The sequence below is a fragment of the Lathyrus oleraceus genome, chromosome 4, assembly GCF_024323335.1.
Source record: "Lathyrus oleraceus cultivar Zhongwan6 chromosome 4, CAAS_Psat_ZW6_1.0, whole genome shotgun sequence".
Taxonomy (NCBI): Eukaryota; Viridiplantae; Streptophyta; class Magnoliopsida; order Fabales; family Fabaceae; genus Lathyrus; species Lathyrus oleraceus.
In genome coordinates, this window is record NC_066582.1 from 48,867,485 (window position 1) to 48,887,944 (window position 20,460).

General features: G+C 33.5%; 1 non-coding gene across 1 annotated transcript; it reads left to right on the forward strand.

The window, feature by feature from the left end:
• The first annotated feature begins 1,055 nt into the window (after window positions 1-1,055).
• LOC127077410 (small nucleolar RNA R71) lies at window positions 1,056-1,162 on the forward strand. Its single transcript, XR_007787223.1, has one exon. It is a non-coding gene; the product is annotated as a small nucleolar RNA R71 (small nucleolar RNA).
• Window positions 1,163-20,460: the final 19,298 nt, after the last annotated feature.

Here is a 20,460-nt window from a genome sequence, read left to right on the forward strand (position 1 = left end):
CTCTAAAACACTTATAAATATTCAAACCATTTTCATAAGTAAGTTGGAAGAAAAAGATTACTTGGATGAAATATCCATACGTAATCCCGAGTATTAGACCCAAGTTGTAAGAGCTTGCAAGTCATATATACTCATCTTTCAAGCCCAAAAATACATTCAACCAATCAAACTATTTTTCGCCGTCGTGCGATTGATCAGAAAAGCCTTTTCATAAACGAAAGACACCTTGTCTTAAGGTGATATAAAGTAATGCTTCAGCCACAATTGTTGAGTCGAGATAAGTGACGTTTTTTCGAATGTTGATTTATAAATCCATTTGATGTGTGGTATACATCCGCTCCTCATCTGTTTTGGGTAAAACAATGTTTTTGTCGATTAATACAATATAACTTTCGCTAAAATCGACCAACAAACAAATTTTTTTCTACCCAGAACTACGTAAGCCTTGATTTCTCTATTGCACCTGGAGATACGTAGGAGCAAGATTTGTAAATCTTGTCAGGCCCATTAATAAAAAACTTAGGTTTAGTCCCCTTCGTCGTAAAAAATCCAAAAACATCTTCTCTTTTCTTTTGATCCTATTATTCTTTCCCTCATAATAACTTGAGAAGCCTAAGATTTCAAGCTAACACTAACGCGCACAATAAACCTAATGGTTCCCGTTGAGTACAACGGACGTGAGGGGTGCTAATACCTTCCCCTTGCGTAATCGACTCTCGAACCTTGATTTTGGTTGCGATGACCGTAATCATTGTCGTTATTTCTTGGGTTTTATCGATATTTCCCTTTTTCTTTTTAGGAATAAATAAAGTTCGGTGGCGACTCTGTTCAGTCCATCATGCGAGCGTGCGATTGCGTTTCGCTAAGTCGTGTTATCTATTTTTCGAGGTGCGATAAGAGGCCATTGATAAGTGTTGGCAGTGATACTCTAAGTCAACTTGTAGCCTTCTTCATAAGGTTTAGACAAACAAGCTCCACCACTTGAGGCATCTAACATATTCCTTGATGAAGGCACCAATCCATTATAAAAAGTTTCAAGTTGAATACAGATTGGTATGCCATGGCGGGAACATTGTCTAAGTAGCTCCTTAAATCTTTCACAAGCGTCAAATAGGGATTGACCCTCTCCTTGTCTAAATGAGGTTATCTCATTTCTCATTTTGGAATTTTTGGAAGGAGGGAAATAGTTGGCCATAAACATTTCGGCCAAATCATTCCATGTGGCAATGGAATTAGGCTCCAAGCAATTTAACCAAATCTTGGCTCTATCCAGAGAGTATGGGAAGATCCTCATCCTGAATGCATCATCAGTGACACCAGGAATCTTAAAATTACTAGCAACGTCCAGGCATTGTCGTAAGTAAGAATCTTCGTTTCCAGAACCTGAGTACTGGCCAGTGGTTTGCAGCATTTGAAACTTCATAGGTTTGAATTCAAATTGTGGTGCATCAATTGATAGTCGTATGATCCCAGTATTCATGGCATTTGGATCAATGATTTCATAATCTCTGATGTTTCTCTCCCTATCATTGACAAAGCCAATGACGTCATTATCAGCCATGATAACTTCGGCCTTCGTCTAACTCTAATTATTCGTCTAGCTCTAATCATTATAACTCTGGTATGTCATCCAAAATGTAAGAATTAGGACTCCCTTGCAAATGTCAAGTAAGTTGAAATATCCTTAGTACTCTGAGAGTTCTTTCAGGTTCAGGGTCTCCTCTGTAGACTGGATGCAACAACATGCGTATATAACAGCTAAGCACCTGTCATGACACTAGAGTATAGGAAACGTTAAAGGCTCAAATGCTTAAATAATAAAAAATAATAATAATGAATATAAAATCAAAAATATAACTTGGCACTCCCATACAACGACGCCTAAGACTTGTTGCTTGAAAATGTGTCACATGCAAGTATACATGTATATTTAGAAGTAACAAGTGATAAAAAGTAAGGGTATCGTACCCACAGGGAGTGAATGTTACTTATGTTGATTTTGTAATGACCTATCTTTTTAACTTAAGCATGAGCAAAGATAAAAAATAATATATGAATGTTACAAGTTCAATCTTTCCTCTTTAAACCAGATCTAAAAAGTGAAAGGTGGGAGTGAAATGATATCAGAGAGTGCATGTTAAGCCAAGGTCCAATAGTGTTATTGAAGTAACTATGTGTTCATGATATGCAGTGTCATGCCATTAAAGGTTAAAGTGATCTAGAGGTGTGTTTCTACAACATCAAAACATGATTACTAGGTCAAAGGAACAAATCTCTAAGTCACACCTGTAACCCTAAAATACGTCTATTATATTATGAAATCCCTTATAGTTGTAGTTCCTTATCTCTAAGTGAACTAATCAAGTGAATATCTCTATTATACTCTTCTCAACTACTTTTATTATGAAATCCACTTGTTGTTAGATCTCTCATAATAACAAGCTAGTATCTTTTTCTAAGTTGATCACTCAAAGAATTAGATTTGCAATCAAGTCAACACATAATAAAATGTGGTACTAAGCAACACATCACTTAACATAAAACATCATAACATTAACTTCCTATTGCTCAACATACAAAAGGTTTAGCTCATGAAAAGCTGAGTACAAACTACAAACATGGTTCTCAAAGTATACATTCTTGAACAAATACTGAAGAAGAAGTGTAAACCTAAGAGTAATAGGAAGACTTCTTGAGATGGATAATAAACAAGAGATGACTCCAGTCGCGCCAGGGCTCAACAACTGGTACAATAAATGGTGAGAAGAGAACTCTATTTTCTCTCCACTAACCTCATACTATTATGTTATGTCTTGTGCTTCTGGGAAGTAACGGTAAACTCCTTTCTCAATCATCAGCAAGGTCTATTTATAAGCCTTCACTAGGGTTTCTTGTGATGTATTGGATCATAGGCCAAAAAATAAGGAAATCAAATCAAGCCCAACACATGAATCAACGCCTTAACATCATTATTTCTGCTTAGCAAGCAAGGAATCAGGCACAAAGGAACAATTGTGGGAGACATGGCGTCTTGTGACAGACTGCCATAATAGGGTGCATGCACCGCTATCCTTTCTTGTAGAGCACGAAGAGTAATGGTTATAATATTGTACCATATTTGTCTTCTAGTTCCTCATGGTCTTATCTACTTAATTCAAATTAATTTTCTTTAATCTAAAGCAACGTTTCCCTCAAGTACGTCATTCCTTCCAAGCTTTCCCAAGGAACTCAACTGCTTTCTCCATTTAATTTCTTTGGCAAAGTTTATATTCCTGCTTCAGCATGCACTCCCAGGTGATGTCCACTACAATATTTCCTTAGCACGACATAACTAACCTTAAAATCAAGCAACGAACATATCCAACTAACAAAAGGGAGCACCTATTGTGATTCAAGCTAATTGCTATAAAATAATTAAAATGAACTGAAACTAACAACTTAAAGGCAATAAAACTAATAATACGAAAGAATTAAGGTATGCAATTACTAACTAAATATGGGTTATCAGTAGGAAATATTTGATTTTATATCTTTAAGTAACTCACAAAATGCCTTCACCAGGGTAGGTTAAATGATTATCGTGTTTAAGACGTGTCATACAATGTTAATTGCACACGGCCAAAAGTACTAAGGTAAAGTGTAGTGTCCTAAAATGTCTTCACCAGGGTAGGTTAAATGATTATCGTGTTTGGAAACTATCATATTTATCAAGTCAAAGTGTAGTGTCCTAAAAGTTTTTGCCATAACCACAAATCTTCATTCTTTATGACCAAACATTTAGTATCATACCCTAACAAATTATTTAGGTCTAGAAAATAGATATTGTCAACCGTAGAACCCTTAAATACAAGACTTTTACTAGCCATATATTTAATTAAGCAACTCAAGGTTTAAAAAATGGTTGAATACCCTTTGTCACTTAATTGACTAACACTTAATAAGTTATGTTTAAATTATTTAACTAACAAAACTCTATCCATGGTTATTATGGAAGGATTTCCCACAATAATCTATCCTATAATTTATCCTTTATTGTTGTTTCCATTCGTTACGTGACCCCGTTTTATAGAATTAGAATCAAAGTTTGACAACATTTTAAGAAAAGTTATAGAGTTATGCAACATAAAATAAACACACAGAATAAAAAAATGCGGAAATATAAAGAGTTTAAGGAAAGATAGAAGACACATGAAGTTATAGAGGTTCGATCAAAGATAAAAAGGCCTAATTCTCTCTCCAAGAATTATTCTTAAGAGTATCCAATAAACTTATGAGCTTATAGTAGGTTGAACTCTTGAACCGCTTATACAAGGAAAATTGAAGTTTGTGGCTAACTTCTAACCAAATAATAAACACAACAGAGAAGCAATGAGTCTTCCTTCCAAATGATGGATCAAAACAGTTAGTTTCATTTCTACGAGAAACTTGGAGCGGTTAGTCTTCAAGATTTGAACAAAGATTTTATCATGGTATGATATTGAACCTTGATAGCTTTAAACACCGGGCTTAGCTTGTACACCGAGCTAACCAAGAACTTGTGAGATTTTACCACTAGAATGATCTCGAATAAAAATAAGCTTTGATCATGAGCCAAGCTTTATCCAAAACAAGCTTTTATTACAGGCTGAGCTTTAACCTAAACTTGGCTTTATCACGAGTTAAGGAATAACCTAAACGAAGACTTGATCACACAATCCTAAAACAAAAAATCTTTTCATGTGTTTAGCTTCGATCCCAAACAAACAATCCCTAAGTGGATAAAATGTTCAACCAAAGAGAAAATAAAACTTCCTTCGTGAACTTACAAAACTACCCTTCCAGAATTATAGCTTCCTCACCCGTATAATGACTTTCTAAAAATAACTACAATTAAACTTTTGGTGAGAGAAAGTAAACAAAAGTATTTTTTAGAGAGAGAGAGTGAGAAGTGAAATGAAATCACATTTTCTAGATGTTAAAAGAAGTAAGAAGAGACCTTTATTTATAGACTAGAGGTTGACACAAAAAGGAAAAAAAATTAAGGCCAATACTGATGTGTCAATCGATTGGCATCAAGCTCCAATTGATTGATAAGCCTGCGCTAACAGTATAATAGGCTTAAAATGGTAAAAAAAAGACATTTAGCCATTACAACTCATTAAGTTGGTGTCCTAACCGCTTAAGACATATTTTTTAACTGACCCAATTGATTGGGTAAGACAAAAAATTTCCTAGAGCTTTTGTGGTAGCTTCTAACTTATCTAGCATAACTTTAAGATATTTTTGAAAGTGACCTTATGTTTTTAGCCATGCACTTTTACGAGAATGACCTTATGTTTTTACAATGTATTCACTCATACGTATCAAGGCAGGGGTTCCATACTTTCATATACTTCAAGACTTTTCATATGCTTTATCTTTGTAGACACTTTCTTGATCTTGAGATGAGGCTTGAGATATATTTCATTTGGTTGCCATCATCAGATAGTCAAGTCCATCAAGCCCTAATGATTTGGCTTTATCTTTAATTGGTCTTTAGTTTCATCAAATTCTTATTGTCATTATCAGAGGTTTGTTCATCTTAATAGTTGTCATAATTAAAATCATATTCTATAACTTGCAAATCAAGGTTCCACATTCTCCTTTTTTTTATGATTATAACACATCTCTCAGGGAGGTGGTAAAAGACTTAACAAATAATTGTTTGGAGTAATTAAGATCCCTCTCAATTAGGTAGAGAGCATACTCTACTCCCTTTGAGAGTATACTTCTCCTGCTTATTGGATACCAAAAAGGCAAGTAAAGATGCATTGCAATATGTAAACATGGGAAATTAAACATTTAGGAAAAAGGAAAAATATTGTTTTATTCATTAATATAAATTACTTAGAATTCAAAGTACAAAAATGGAAATCACGGAAAATCGGAAACAACATTTAATTAACACACCTAGACATGTAGGCGAGACTATTTTTTATATATCAAAATCATCATCAAAGAACATGTCTCGTGGGAGTTGTGTTTGGTCTGGGATGAAGTGACGAGTTATGAAGTCGAGCTTGCCATTAATCACATTTATCTTTCCGATTATGACTTTGAGTATGTTATTAGTTGTGGGTAGTTGAGGCGGTTAAGGAATAGAGTAGTTAAAACTGTCTATCTCTATGGGTTCTTCTTGATTGTTTACTTTTCTTTTCTTCTCATCTGGCGGAGGCTTTTTAGTCACTTTTTTTATTGATGGTCTCAAATCTCATTGATGGTAGAACTAATATTCCTCTTATGGTTGTTTATGTTGTGTGAGAATATGGAGTAGAGAAACAGTCTAGAGGGGGTGAATAGACCCTTATTAAAAAATATTGTCCGATTTTACAAAAACTAAAATATCAGAGGTTTTTCAAAAATGCACAGAAGTCTTAAAGCGAAAATAAAGATCTTATGCTTGTATTGGAATTCAACCATGTTGATAAATACACAATTCACAAAATTCAAAGATTGTTCAAAGACAATAATTAATTGAGTTATTGTAGATTACACGATATGTATCTTGTACAATGATTCAATTAATACTTGATTCTAACAACACTAGTTTTCCAGATTTTAATCAGCACTAAAGCTCAATTAAGTAACAATTCTAAGAAAACCTAATCTTACGTAATAAATCACTACAAATAAAAAATAAAAAATAAACTACGCTAAGATTGATAACCTAAGCATGCAATTATCCTACAAAAATTAAAATGCAAGAGAGAGAGAGAGAGAGAGAGGATAAAATTCTAGGGTTTTTAAGGGATAAAAACAAGGGATAAATCGAGATAAAATTCAAGGATAAAAGTCAAGGATAAAAGTCAGGGATAAGGGATATGATATTGAGTTAATTAAACCTTTTATTAAATAAATATATAATATCATTATTAATTTATTTTCTTAAATAAATTAATCATTATATTTTGCAATCAATCAATGGGATAAAATTAACCTAACACACCTCAAATCATAAGTCCTCTGCCCTAGTGCATTGAGACATTTTTTCAAAATCAATTACTTCTCCACCCCTATGCGTGATAACTTTTCAAGGGATAAAAACAAAAAACAAACAAACATTTTTTACAATAATTACAGTGCTCTGATCCTTCATTCAATATGAGGGTACATAAGCATAAAGTCATAGCACTCTAGCGAGTACAGTAATTAAAAACATTTTAAAGTCTTCTCCTATTAATAATTTTTTCTCTTTTTTTCAATAATAAAACATTTTCTGTAAATAAATAAATATTTAACCATTAACAAATGATAAGCAAACATCCTTAGGCATACAATAGTCCTAGAATTAGAGGAGGATCCCATTGAGTACAATGGAGGTAAGGGGTGCCTAGTATCTTCCCCTTGCTTAACCGACTCTCGAATCTAAGTCTCACCCTTTACTATTAGGTTTTGTCATTATTTCTCTGTTTCTTAGGAACAAATAAAGGATGATGTCGACTCTGAATTTTTCCAGCCGCGACACAATATTTACTTGTATAAGCCTTGCTTAGGATGTAGTGCCTTTGAGTTTAGTTGTTAAATGTCGCAAGAAATTCCTAGATTAAACCAAAATGAATCACAAAAGAGGAAAGTGCCGCACATACTTCACTAAGCGAGCATTAGCAAGCACCAAGCAAAGGGAAACAAAGCCATAGAATCAATACTTCGCTAATCGAGCATTAAATAACTCAAATGGTGTCTTTGGGACATCCTTGGATGGAATCCGTTTTAGAATATACACAACCGTCTTTAGTGCTAGTTTGAACATGCATTGAACTATAAATGGATTCGATTTGTAAATTAATATGATAAAGACCATCAGACAATATACCATTCCCAACATATTCTAAATTATAAAATAATTCAAACAAGGTGTCTTTAAAATTAAAGGAATATCCAAAAGGTACAAGTCTAGAAACTGAAATTAAGTTTCGTGAGAAACTTGGTACATAAAAGGTCCTTTCTAATTTCAAAACAAAACCATTATTCAAAATTAAATTGCAAGTTCCAATAGCTTCCACATGTGAGCCCATCCTGCTTCTTGATAGGACAGTCTGCTCACTTCCCACTGGCTTCCTTAGGTTTTGCATACCCTGTAAGGAATTTGTTATATGGATTGTTGATTCAGAATCAATCCACCAGGTGTTAATATTAACATCGGTCATATTAGATTCATAAAAAATAAATGAGAATAAATTACCTTTCTTCTCAAGCCATTATTTGAATCCAGGGCATTCCTTCTTCATGTGTCCTCCCTTTTTACAGAAGTAACACTTTGCTTCTTTCTTGATATCACCTTGCGGTGGTATTTTGAATTTCCCTTTCTGATTGGCTTGTGACTTGTTAGTTTTGAAAGCTTTATTCTTCCCGCGAGTGCTTGTCAGCAATGCACTCTCACTCTGTTCCATTACAAGCCTTTCTTCTTCCTGAACACACATGGTCATTAATTCATTGATTGACCATTTATCTTTATGTGTATCGTAGGAGATCTTGAAAGGCCCATACTCAGACGGAAGAGAGTTCAGAATATAGTTCACCAGGAAGGAGTCAGACATATAAACCTCAAGTTTTTTAAGTGGAGCTGAAATGTTACCCATTTTCATTATGTGCTCACGCACACCTTTCACACTGGTGAGTCGGTAGGAGGAAAATTTCATAATTATCCTACAAAAATAAACTACGCTAAGATTGATAACCTAAGCATGCAATTATCCTACAAAAATTAAAATGCAAGAGAGAGAGAGAGAGAGATAGAGAGAGAGAGAGAGAGTACACTTGGATATATAGTGGTTCAACTTTGTCATCCTCGTAGGAGCCTAATCCTCTCTTTACTAGTTTCCCGTTGGAACATGTTTTCTTACACTATGTTTTGACAAATATAATAAGAGTTTATACAATCACTAACCCACAATAATGCTGAGAAAAATAAATCTCCTATCAAGATCTTGACTTGTATACAACTTAATGCCGAACTCTTCTGTGAAATATTTACTCAATTCTCACTTCTTGAATATTTCAACTTAACCAATCCACTAACAATCTTCGTGCATGGAAATCACCCCTTTATACCATCGATTTCTTGAGTGGTGAACTGTCAGAATATTGAGAAGAACCCCACCTTGTAAGTAGCCTTCCCCACAGTCACTACCAAGATCAACTGAAGAGAAGATCCTCTTTCTTATCACTAGCATTTATCACAACCAATGACAACAACCTCAATCTTGCAAGCTTCCTGTATATCTTTACCAAACCTTCAAGAAGGGTTAGTTTCAATACATGTCTCCCTCAACAATTCCAAATATCCATAATCAAGATCTAAAGTCAAACTAGAGGTTGAAGATGAAAGAATTTTATTTTCAAGAATTTTTTATTTTTCAAAAAATGAGAGGGTGTTGATTTCACAAAATCACAATGTAGATTATGAAATTTCTTGTTGAAAATAAGATGACAAAATAAATTTATATGTGCTTGAGATTAAGCATAAAAATGGATGGATTTTTTTTGTTAGATTCAAGTCAAAAACATCTCATGATTTGAGTCAAATGAGCAAGTGAAGTGAAACATGATCTCATAAATAAATTGACCCATTTTTCATGTGATCCAAGTCACCTTATATCTATGATTAGGGTCACAAAGGCTCATGATTTAAATCAGGTATAAAGCTTGATTCAAGTCAAATTGGACATAGCCAAATAGAAAAATGTGAAATCTCAAATTTGATTCGACTCAAGATATGTACATGATTTGAGTCATGCACATAAAATCTCAAATTTTCATGATTTTCAAAATACTTTGAGATTTTCTTTTCAGCCTAACTTGAACCAACAATACATATGATTTTTGTTACACTAACTCAACCAATTGACTACAAATATTATGATCAAATCAAATATAACAATTGAATTATGCATGCTAAAAACGAATCGATTCAAAACTTGATTCACAAATGTGCAATCATGAAGGAGACTTAATGAACAATAATAAATGAAACAAAAGCGATAAGACAAGCAATAAAAACGTATTGGGGTTCTCCCCCTGAATGTATTAGAGACATACAACTTCACTCTCCCCCTTTTTGACGCTTGATAAACTTTCACTTGGAATTGAGTCGACTTTGAGTCAAATTACTTTGGCTCCCCCTGAAACATTGCACACATACAACACAACATAAAACGCATAAAAAAATTCTAGACTCATATTACAACTTCTCCCTCTTTGATAACATCAAAAATAGATAGACAACTAAGAATAATATACAACAACAAAGATCAGATACATAACACGAAGATAGACATGCTATATGCAATAAAATGCAAAATATACATGGAAGAACATTAAACAACATACAATTAAGTGATCAAAACTATTATGAAGGAAGATTAAATAATGCATGAACAAGTATACAGATGCTCGAATTCACATGATTTACAATACACATTTAAAAAGACTTAAATGCAAAGAAGAAAAATAAAAAACATGCTACAGATGGATGAGTAAAATAAAGAATGTAATAAGTAAACCAATGAAATATCTAAAACAAACATACAGAAAGTGATATAAAATTGGATATGCAATCAGTGAAACTATGGTTTGCTAAAAAATGATGTTAATGAAAACAAAATATACATAGCAATGTTGATGCAAACTTTGTTGGTGATGTTGTCACTGAAAAAGTACAAACGACTCTATATTTATTGTTAGTATTGGAGAAGTTAGTTGGATATCACAAATACGAAATATTGACGCTTTATCCATTATAAAGGTAAGGTATGTAGCGGTAACAAAAGCCATTAAAGAATTGATATGGATTAAAGGATTGTTAACAAATTTGGATTTTAAACAAGAGAAAAATGAGTTGTACAATCATAGCCAGAGTTGTGGAACCTTGTTTTACAGGTCATAGCACATGATTTTGATGATGACAACTATTAAATATGATCATGCCCTGGATAGTAATAACAACTAAAGTCAATCATAAATCAGTTAAGCAGTTAAATATGCAAACCAGGATATTAGGATTTAATGAACTTGAGTATATGATGATGACAATAGAATGGAATATAATTCAAACCTCATATCAAAGTAAACTCAAGAAAGTTTCTATAGGATGAAGTATCTGACAGGTCTTGAAGTATATGAAAGCCTTCCTTGACACATCTAAGTGAATACATTGTAAAACATAAGGGCATTCTCATAAAAGTGGAAGGCATAATCACACACACACACACACACACACACACACACACACACACACAAACACAAACAGACACACCCAGAAACTTGTTTTCAAACTTATTTTTCTCAAGATTTTTTTTCTTCAAAAATACCTTGAAGTCGTGCCACATGAGTTAGGGGGTGTTAGAAAAGCTCAGGGGTAAATGTTTTGTCTTTGCAAATCGATTGACACTTTAGCCCAATCAATTGGGTCAATTTAAAAATGCGCCCTAAGAGATTAGGACATCATATTAATGAGGTGCGATGACTACATATATTTACTTTCCATTTTAACCTAGTAATCGATTAATTTGAAGGCAACCAATTGATTGGTATATGTTTCCAATCGATTGACAAGTCATAAAAGGCCGTACAACTTTTTCCTTTTATGTGCCAACCTCTAGCCTATAAATAGAGGCCCCTTCCCACTCTTTTCATCCTCCAAAAATTTGATTTCATTTATCACTTCTCACTCTCTATCTAAAAATTTCTTTTTGTTTACTTTCTCTCACTAAAAGTTTAGCTAGAGTACTTTTTGAGAAAGCCATTTTACAAGTGAGGAAGTTGTAATTCTAGAAAGCTAGTTTTGTAAGTTTACCAAGGAAGTTTTGCTTATATCTTGGTTGAATATTTTATCCATTTAAGGATTGTTTATTTAGGTTCAAAGCTAAACCCATAAAAATATTTGGTTTGGGAATTTTGTGATTAATTCTCCATTTAAGTTTGAAAGTTTGGCCTGTTCAAAAGCTTTCAAGGTTAGAGATTAACCCATGATAAAATCTCATAGGTTCTCGGTTAGCCAACGATAAAACCAAGTTTCGGTTAAAGCTCAGCCTGCGATAAATGCGATTTGGTTCGAGATCATCCTGGTGGTAAAATCTCACGGGTTTTTGGTTAGCCCAGCAAAGAACCAAGCTTAGGTTCGCGAGCTCATTTCGATGTTAAAATCTACCAAGGTTTGTTTTAAGATTAAAGACTAACCGCTTGATAAGTGTCAAACAAGAGTGATTATTTACATGGAAACTTGGCGCTTATTGACTCAACTAACAATGTTTCGTACCCCAAAATTTGACCACCTTCTCCTAACCTAGGATTTAGATCACTAACATGCCCAGATACCATATAAGTCATATGGTCAAATCCCAATGACCTAAAAAGGAAAGGGGACCATTTTGACTTTTTTAAGTCCCTGATCCCATTTTGATTAACTGATGATTTAAGTAGATTAATATTATCAGGTGAATTGGATTGATTGCTCATTACTTAAATTTTGTTTATATAATGATTATTTAACATAAGGTTAATTTGATTAATTAAATATTGATTAATATTAGGGATAAAATTAATTGATTTTCTTTTATATATAATTAAATTTAAAAAATGTTGATTAATTTGTGTTATTACATTAATTAGTTTTTAATTGAATTATAATTAAGTTATTTAGATTAGATTAATAGGTTAATTAGACTATTTTAGTTTATATTATTTTAGCTAATTAGATGTTAATTAACTTAATTGGGTGATCGATTAATTAAATTAATGTTTAATAATAAAAATGGGGCTGATTTGTTTCCATTTGTTTGAATTCAGCCCAGGCCCATTCCAATTAGGTCAAGCGAGTAATCCAAGTCCCCAAGTTCTAACCGGGTGGGGTTAGACCCATGTCCATCATTTGAACCGAGTCAAACACATGACCCGAGTTTATCCCCATCATCCCCAAAGTCCTCAAACCCTAATTCATGCATAGTGGAATCAAGAAAGGAAAAATGAATAAAAACAGAAACACATCTCATTCATTATCATTAATTTTCGGTTACAAATTGAGATTACACAATCTTGTTCATGAAGTTACAATCCAGTACAATCAGAACCCAAAAACCCTAAAATTTACATAATCTAATCAAATATCTAAAACTCAAATCTCAATTACAATCAATCTAAATCAATTATATTACAATCAAATGAAAATCTCCCTAAAATAAACAGTATGAATTAAGACCTAAGACCTAATATTAACCTATAAAAACATCGAGAATTGAGATGAATGGGACAACGAAAAAAACCTAAAAATCTATTGCTTCTGTAATCCCTAGCATTCAACAGAGCTCCCATTAAACAGAGGTTAAAGTTTCACATTTAAACCCTAACTCTCTTGAGATAAACCACAATACAGATAAACTCCTCGCACAGAATGAATAAGAAGCGGTCAGAAAGAGAAGGAGAAGAAAAGGCTAAAGCATAAAGAGACAAGAGAAGGATCATTTACCTCAATTGATTGGAATACTTCTCCATTCCATAGGTTGGTCCCCCGTTTTGCTATGTAGTATAACCTGACATATATTGTTGAATTTATGTGCTTGTTTGTTTGTGATAATTTTGCTTAGGGTTTGATTTTGGAGGTAAACCGAAAAGGGGTTTAGGGTTAGGGTAGAAAATTATTTAGTTGATTTTAGGATTTAGAGGTTTGATTAGGGTTTATGGAAGGTCGATCTATGGATCAACTACAGTTTGATGTGGATCTGGACGAGGGTGGTGAAATATGGGAAAAGGTAGTGTTAGGGTTTATAATATTAGGATTAGGGTTCATACGATGAACCCTATGGTTCATTTGGGGGTTACGGTTTGTTAGGGTTCTTGGGGATGTGAGGGTTTCTGGGTTGGGTTAATGGTTCTGGGGATAAGGTGTTTCAATGTTTGAATTTTCTAGTTGAAGTTCAATCGGAAAATTGAAAAATGCGGTGGTTTGGATGGTGAGGGTAAAGAACAATGGACGACCAGAGGTAGAAGTAGTTGAGAGAGAGAGAGAGAGAGAGAGAGAGAGAGAGAGAGAGAGAGAGAGAGAGAGAATGGAAAGAAATGAACAAGTCTGAAGAGGGTTCCCTTAAATATCTCCCCTGAGCTTATACACGTCATTCCTGTGTGGCCTCCCTTCAGCCAATCATGTTGTTAAGTCAACCTGTCCCTTATGCATACACGTACACCATAAGTCTCAGTTGACTTTACATCCTAAGCGCCCATCCCACATACCTTGATCGATAATCTAAATCAAGGGTCAGTATCTTGTCCTATCAGATCTGTCTGATCTCGAACAAGAGGTTCAGAGAGAGTCAACCATTGACTCTCTCCCTTTGTGATCCCTTCAGCGACGGGTTTCAAAGAATAAATGGGCCTTCCCTCTTTTGCTATACACACCCCCATTTGATGGCCCAACTACTTCTATAACTTAATTTGCACCCCCTGCCTATTTGTTTTCTATTATTTACTTTAATTAATTTAATCACTAATTAAATTAATTTTATTATGTAAATTAATATAATTAAGGATTAGGTTTTTTAAATTAGTATTCTTCCATTTTTACATTAATAATTTAATGGTCATTTAACTTTTTAAATATTAAAATAATAAGGATAATATATTTAATTAAATAATGATAATTAGGAATTAGGGTTTAATTAAGTGGGATTTTGGGGGATAATTTTTAGATAATTGAGGGATTAAATTCAAGGTCAATTTTAGGGTTAATTAATCTAATCAGGGATGAACGATCGGGGATAAGGGATAATTTGTGTTTTAATTTTGAATTAAAATAAATATATTTATATTAAATTTATTTTCTTAAATCAAATTAAAAACTATTTTTTTTGCAAATAATCAGAGGATAAAATTCTAGGGTTTTTAAGGGATAAAAACAAGGGATAAATCGTGATAAAATTCAGGGATAAAAGTCAAGGATAAAAGTCAAGGATAAGGGATATGATATTGAGTTAATTAAACCTTTTATTAAATAAATATATAATATCATTATTAATTTATTTTCTTAAATAAATTAAACATTATATTTTGCAATCAATCAATGGGATAAAATTAACCTAATACACCTCAAATCATAAGTCCTCTGCCCTAGTGCATTGAGATATTTTTTCAAAATCAATTACTTCTCCGCCCCCTATGCGTGATAACTTTTCAAGGGATAAAAACAAAAAACAAACAAACATTTTTTACAATAATCACAGTGCTCTAATCCTTCATTCAATATGAGGGTACATAAGCATAAAGTCATAGCACTCTAGCGAGTACAATAATTAAAAACATTTTAAAGTCTTCTCCTATTAATAATTTTTTTCTCTTTTTTTCAATAATAAAACATTTTCTGTAAATAAATAAATATTTAACCATTAACAAATGATAAGCAAACATCCTTAGGCATACAATAGTCCTAGAATTAGAGGAGGATCCCGTTGAGTACAATGGAGGTAAGGGGTGCCTAGTATCTTCCCCTTGCTTAACCGACTCTCGAATCTAAGTCTCACCCTTTACTATTAGGTTTTATCATTATTTCTCTGTTTCTTAGGAACAAATAAAGGATGATGTCGACTCTGAATTTTTCCAGCCGCGACACAATATTTACTTGTATTTTTCCAAAGCCTTGCTTAGGATGTAGTGCCTTTGAGTTTAGTTGTTAAATGTTGCAAGAAATTCCTAGATTAAACCAAAATGAATCACAAAAGAGGGAAGTGCCACACATACTTTACTAAGCGAGCATTAGCAAACACCAAGCAAAGGGAAACAAAGCCATAGAATCAATACTTCGCTAATCGAGCATTAACAAGCACCAAGCATAGGGAAACAAATCCAAACAATAAATACTTCGCTAAGCGAGCATTAGCGAGCACCAAGTGAGAAGAAACATAATCAAAACTCAAGAAGTTTCCTTAGTAAGAGCAAGAAAGGAAGCAATAAAGAAGTTCACTTAGCGAGACATATTTCGCTAAGTGAAGTAAGGCGGTCCAACAAAGGCAGTTTGAAGGTTGCTTCAGGGTGAAGGAAAGATACTTTGCTTAGCGAGCTATATTTCGCCAAGAGAAGTTTGCTGTAACCAGGCACTATAAAAGGAATAGAAACACAATCAACCGGGGGATGATTCATTTTTTGAGAACCATAGAATAAATAGAAGACTGAGAGAAGAGTGAAAAGTCAGGGGACGAGCTGGATACACATTATATTGTCGAGAAATCACGTTTGATGCTTATTCATCTCAATTCCTTCATGATTTGTCAAGCTACTATGATGATGGCTAGCTAAATTCTTCTCCTGTGTTAGGATTGAATGTAATATGTCGAATTTGTGAAGACAAGCTTCCTACAATGTTTTGATGAAGACAACATATCAAGCTCTCCATAATGAAAGAATGTAAAAAGAAGATCACTTCAAGAATTGCTCAAGTTTTCATGGATCTAATAAAGGTATATGAAACTCTTGACAATATACTCCTAGTACTTAAAAGTTTTATCATGCATTAAAATAATCATTCTAAATATCTTCTATCATAATTATTTATTTTAAAATATTGTTTAAAAATTGCATGTTCAAAAGCTTTTTAACTTAGATTTTTTTTGAAAATTTTGGACATGTCAATCGATTGATGCATTAATACAATCGATTGATCAAACTCTCTATTTTAGATTTTTTTTTTAAGTTGAACCAATCGATTGATGCTGTATGTCAATCGATTGATCTTAGTATATTTTTTCATTTTTTAAGTTGTGTCAATCGATTGGTTATGTGTGTCAATCGATTGATGCTGAAAATATTTTGAAAAATCTGAAAAATCATTTCACAATTCTTTGCACCATTTTATCATAACTTTTCATGGTAAAAGCTTGCATCTTTTCATGATCAATTATCTGATTTCCTTTCTAAACATTGCCATGTTATGATTGAAGGGATGCATTCATAATATAAATAATCCATATATTTTCATTGCAAAATTCACCTCTTTCAAATCATTTTGCAAAATCTCTATACATTCATTTTCATCTATTTCTCATATTAAGATACTTTTGAAAAATAATTTTCATATCATTTTCTTCAAAAGTACTCTTGAGCACTTAGAGATTATTTTGTTTTGAAATTTCATATTGAAAGAGAAGAAGATTCTAATCATTGATTAAAGTCTTATCCAATACAATTGTTCATATATTTATTCAATTACTTTGTAAAATCCTAAATACCAAGGATTGTTTGGTTTTAGGTATATTGCTTATAATCCAGGATTGTTGGATATAAGTGTCAAGAAAAGGAAGGATTGTTTTCTTTTCTTATGAGTTAAGTTTTCAAGAGGATTATTCTTGATCACTTAGTTAGAGGCTTGCTTTAGGAGATCTAACAATAATAAAATCTCTAACACGTTGTAAGGGGACTGGAGTACTCTCAAGTTGTGAGGGGAACCTGTATAATACCTGGTGCTCTTTACTTTCCGCTCTTTATCGCTTTCAACATCATACCAATCCAGAAAAGAAAAGAACCTTATCCACCAAATCCGAATAAATTTCTAAAAGTCCTAATTCACCCCCCTCTTAGGCTCTTTCCTAACTTACAATTGGCATCAGAGCAGGTTCTGGTAACTTGCCCCACAGATCCAGACAATGGCTTTCGCAAGCGTAAATGCGATGTTTAAGGATGGAGGTAGTAGCAACAAACCACCTCTATTTTCTGGCGAATATTTTGATTTTTGGAAAATCTGCATGAAAGCTCATTTAGAAGCACAAGGAGATGGTATCTGGGAAACCGTTGAAAATGGTCCGCATAATCCAACAAGTGTGATCAATGGTGTTGGCACCCCAAAGATAAAAAATTCGTATGATGAAGACGATAAGAAGAAAATACTTAATGAGAAGAAGGCCATCAACATTCTTCAAAGTGCATTAAGTATGGACGAGTTCTTCCGCATATCATAATGCAAATCTGCGAAAGAAATATGGGATGCATTGGTGGAGACTCACGAAGGAACCACTGAAGTCAAAAGATCCTGATTAAATACATTGAGTCAAGAATACGAAATATTCAGAATGCAGCCCGGAGAATCCATCGTTGCTTTACAGAAAAGATTTGTTCACTTAACGAATCACTTAATCGCTCTTGGAAAGACCTTCACAAATGATGATCTCAATCTTAAAGTGCTTCGATCCTTGACGAGAGAATGGCAACCTAAAGTTACAGCCATATCGGAGAAGAAAAGTCTTTCTACAATGACATCCGCATCATTATTCGGAAAACTTCAAGAACATGAACTTGAACTTGGACGACTTAAAAAGCATGAAAAATCAGGAAAAGAAATCCAAAGGAATTGCTTTAAAAGTTGAATCAATGGAAGAAAAAGATGAGGCCGCATTGGAGGAAGATGAAAACTTCATGATCCTTGTTAAAAGGCTTGGTAAGTTCTTTGGTAAAAATGACAAACCTTTTCATGCTAAAATAAATAAACATTTCAGGAAAAGGGAGGCTTCCACTTCCACACAAGAAGTTACATGTTATGAATGTGGAAAGCAAGGTCATATAAAACCAGATTGTCCGAGACTCTCAAAGAAAGGAGGCTTTAAAGGCAAGGAGGAGTTTAAGAACAAAAAGGCATATGTTGCATGGGAAGATAATGAGATAAGTTCCTCATCCGAATCGGAAAGCGACAAATGTGCAAACTTAGCATTAATGGCGTCACACCATTCCGACGATGAAGAAGATGAGGTTAGTAGCAACTTTTCTCTTTTCGATAGTGATGCACAAGGTGCTATAAATGAACTGCTTGAAGAATGCAAAATTCTATGTAAAACTATATCATCTCAAAAGAAAACAATTTTATCGTTAGAAGAATAAATCGGGACAATTGAAAAAGATGTCAACGATGAAAAACAAAAAGATGATTAGTGAAAAACAGAATTTTGTATGCAAAAACTGTGAGTCACTTTCGTTCCAAATTCTCCAACTAAAAAGGGTTCTTGAAAGATATGAAAAGGGACAAATTGGATTGGAAGGAGTCCTTAGCCAACAAAGATATTCAAATGATAAAAGTGGTCTTGGTTACTCAAAATTTTCCAAACCAAGTACAAGTAAAACCATTTTTGTTAAGGCTAAGGATCAACCATCCAAAGAGAAAGTAAACAGTCCCAAAGTTGTTCATCACTATCCTAAAAAGAAAATATTTCCTAAAAAGAAATCTTATGTTCCTAGATATAGAAGCAACTTTGAACCTACCTGTTTTTATTGCATAATAATTGGCCATACACCAAATGCGTGCTATGTTAGAAATTTCAGCGTAGCAAGTGGGTATTATGTATGGGTAAAGAAAGGCACTAATTATGAAGGACCCAAAGCAATTTGGGTACCTAACAAAACGTAACTTTGTTTTGTAGGTATGCTTGAAAACCTCATCAAATCTTTGGTATCTTGATAGTGGGTGTTCCAAGCATATGACGGGATACATACACAAATTTTCAAATCTAGCATTGAAGGCCAAGGGTTATGTCACATATGGTGATAAAAACAAATGGAGAATTCTTGGCATAGGCAAAGTTGGAGCACCACCTTTCACATCCATTGAAGATGTTCTTTATGTCGAAGGACTAAATCATAATCTTCTAAGCATTAGCCAACTTTGCGACAAGGGCTTCAAAATAAAGTTCACCAAAGATGAATGGTTGATTGAAGATGAAGTCTCTTATGAGGTAAAACTCAAAGGTACAAGAATTAATAATATTTTTATGATTTCCCTTGATGATTTATCTTTGAAGGTAAAATGCCTTATGGTCAATAATAATGAGTCATGGTTGTGGCATAAAAGATTCACACATATTCATATGAAACATTTGAATAAACTTATAAAGCATGATCTTGTCATTGGTTTGCCTAAGATAAAATTCGTCAAAGATAGACTTTGTGATGCATGTCAAAAAGGGAAACAAACTAAATCAAATTTCACATCAAAGAATGTGGTGTCCACTAGAAGGCCACTACAATTGTTGCATATGGACTTATTTGGTCAATCAAGAACAAGAAGCTTCAAAGTTAATGTATATGCTCTAGTTATTGTTGATGATTTCTCTAGATACACTTGGACCTTCTTCTTAGTGCAGAAAAATGATGCATTCAAGGCGTTCAAGAAATATGCGAAGCAAATCCAAAATGAGAAATCGCTAACTATTGCCTCCATAAGAAGCGACCATGGTGGAGAATTCCAAAATGTCCCCTTCGAAGAGTTCTGTGAAGAAAATGGAATCTTTCATAATTTCTCGGCACCAAGGACTCCTCAACAAAAATGGAGTGGTGGAGAGAAAGAATATGTCACTTGTGGAACTTGCACGAACAATGCTAAGCGACTCAAATCTTCTAAAGTATTTTTAGGCGGATGCGGTAAGCACGACATGCTATGTAAGTAATAGAATTATCATTAGACCTATCCTGAAAAAGACTCCA